Raw genomic sequence first — 3267 nt, forward strand, 5'->3', positions numbered from 1 at the left:
GTTTATGTAAATATAGATTTTGAGGGGGGGATTAGATTTGCTTATTAAGCCACCTTGATTGTATTTTGTTAAGGTTACTGAAAATGCCTCAAAGAAACCTTTTGAGGAGTGATCACATCTATTTCATTGTGAGTATGGGTATGCACCACCTCCTAAAGATACCGTTATATGTGTTTAGTACCCCCTTTTTGTGAAAGTAAGGTATGCACCCTTGCTGGTACTTGAAGATAATCCTTTTTTTTTGGAGTGGAATATCAACACACCAACCCATTGTTATCTTATCTTTGCATGCACCTTCCATCCATGACACGAATAACAAGCATGGACCATCATCAATTCTAAATATCCCATTAAAAGATAAGTATACATCCAACTTTCAATCATTCAGCGCCATTTTTTTCAAAACCCCACGCCCTCCTTTTAATCAAACATATCTATAGGATCAATAGGGATTGATCCAAGGGCATTGAAATAAAGGCAGCAGAATCCCAGGATCCCCACACTTTTTTCAAAATTCCCCACAAATACTCAAAAAGGATGCCTGCCTGTGTTTGGTCCCAGATTCTGCATTAGCATTTTTCTAGTACAAGGAATAGCTGTAGTACTAGCAGGACCACCATTCGCAAAAAGAGCCTAAAAACGGTTTCTTGGCACTTTTATTCAGCTGTATATTTACCCTTTAATATTAGGACTGATGTTTTCATTAACATTGGGAAATACCTAGATGTAAGGTGCCCTTTCTTACATGTTGTGTCCCTGGATGACCTTTAGTAGATGTTGCAGTACCATCATGACTGGCGGCAGCCACCGCAGTAGACCAAAACACCATGAGCAGCAACCCATTGACATCCGAATAATTTTCTTTTCACAGTTTTATTAAATCATTTATTTATTAACATGGTGATACAACACACAACACAGTGCTGATAGTAATGGGCTTTATTTCATTTTACATACTGCCTGAACACACAATAGTTTTATTTTAATGTTTGTTTTACATGGCACATAAACACACAACAGTGTGAATGTGAGTGTGTGTAATAGGGTAGGGAATATAGACACATATCCTCCCATATCACTGCTGCAAGAGATATCATGCAATCGTCACTGACCATCGAATGATTTCTGCATGCTTCGCAAATTAATCATTCTCAACTGACTTTAATTTGCATGCCTGCATACCCCCGGGAAAGCGCAGCGTTTTCATGGGGACGCCAATAAAATGATGGGCATTCCCATGGCCCAGCGAAGCCACAGGCCCTCCCTACTCACGCTGTGAACCGCTCTGCAAACAGAAATGCGCATGCACAAACCTCGGCCATTGGGCAGGGGCCGAATTTGGACTGTAAGCTTCACTGGGGCAGGGACTGATGTGAATGGCCAAATATTCTCTGCGGAATATGTGTACGCTATAAACGCTATATACAGAACTGGTAATAAAACAATAGTACTGCAGCCCACAGTTCCTCTATTGGTGTTCTTGTTTTCAGTTCCCCTTTAAGTTAATCACAAGGAAGGCACAGGCGGTGTAATGACTGAGGTCATGGGTTCGATTCCCACCATGACCCTAACTGTGCAGAGTTTGTATATTTTCCCCGTACTGGAGTACGTTTACTCTGGGTTCTCCGGTTTCCTCCCACAGTCCAAAAATTTACTGGTAGGTTAATCGGCTCCCAACAAAAAGGAAACCTAGAATGAATGGGTGCGCATGTATATGCAGTAGGACATATAGATTGTAAGCTTCACTGGGGCAAGCATGTTGAACCATTAGCTATAAAGTGCTGCAGAAGATGTGTGCGCTATATATATATATATAACTAATAATAAATAATAAATGTATGCAGTGCAAAACATGAGATCCAATGTCGGGAAGGATACATTTTGCCTGGTTTTCAGATTTGCGCCGAGCAGGAAGACTTAAGGGCCCCATACATCAGCAATTAATTGTGACAATTTTCAGATATGGAGATGATTGCCACAATTAATTTTAGATGTGTGGGCTTCCCCTTTTGGCAATCCCAATCAAAATTGCCAATCGATTGCTTAATCAGGTTTTTAAACATGTTTAATAATCTGGTATTATCTGCAGATCTTTTTTATATGTGTGGGCATTCCCAATTCGTCTTCTTCTTCTATTTACATTATGAACAGCAATCGATTGGGCAATTTCCAGATATGAAGATGCAATCTTTAGATGGAAAAATCTGCCGATCACTGAAATAAATCTGTAGTGTGTGGGCAAAGTCAGATAGATTGTAAAATCCATTTATCTGGCCAAAAAATCCCTGGATCTGGAAATCCATAAATTGTGATTGCTGATGTATGGGGCCCATAAAGTCGAGACTCTGATCTACAGAAAATCCAAATGCTGAATTAGCAGTGGAGAGGCATAAACCACTAAAGCAGGCATGTCCAACGTTGGCCCTCCAGATGTTTTGAAACTACACAGCCCAGCATGCTTTGCAATAGTTTTAGCATTCTCTAATAGCAAAACTGTGTCAAAGCATGCTGGGATGTGTAGTTTCACAACATCTGGAGGGCCAACGTTGGACAAGCCTGCACTAAAGGGTTCTGGCATGCTGACACTTTAGTAGGTCAAGTGTTATGTAAATGAGATAGGGGTTAAGCCAATCAGGGTGTTTAGGGAGGAGTAGGCAGGCTAGAAGGGATCACGTGCTAGGGCGATCTTCCTCTTTTCTTGAGAATCCCCACCCTCCCATCCCTATTTCTTTTTCCACAGCGGCAGTAAAGAACGGTCATCTTGAGTAGTTGTGTGAGTATGTAGATAGTGGGTGCACTCCCCCTGACATCGATTGTCATGAACCATGCTTCTGCACGGGAGATGGACACACCATTTGCAAGGGTGGTTGTGCAGGGAGAGTGATCGGTATATGTATGGTATGGTGAGGTTTACCCCCACTTTTCCTTTCTTGACCATTCTTTGGTGCCGCCAACACTTGTGTCTGTGTCTTTATATTTAGTGTTAAGTTAAGGTTAAGTTATGAATCAAGTTTATAAAGTGTCAGGCATGGAGATAACAGATGGTGAGTTTATGGTAATGTGGAGGTTCCGGTCGGTTTCGTTTCTAGGAATCCAAACCTGCTCATCTCTACAAATTACCCACCACTTCTTGACGTAGCTGACCAGGGCTGTTAGGGAATTTTGATATTTGAAAGGGCAATCGGAAACAAACCAAATTTTACCGTTAAACTTTACTTGGCTTGAAAATGACATAAATATAAAAGTATCATGCAAATAAACATCGTC

Source organism: Crinia signifera, chromosome 19, assembly GCF_055691185.1.
Source record: "Crinia signifera chromosome 19, ASM5569118v1, whole genome shotgun sequence".
Taxonomy (NCBI): Eukaryota; Metazoa; Chordata; class Amphibia; order Anura; family Myobatrachidae; genus Crinia; species Crinia signifera.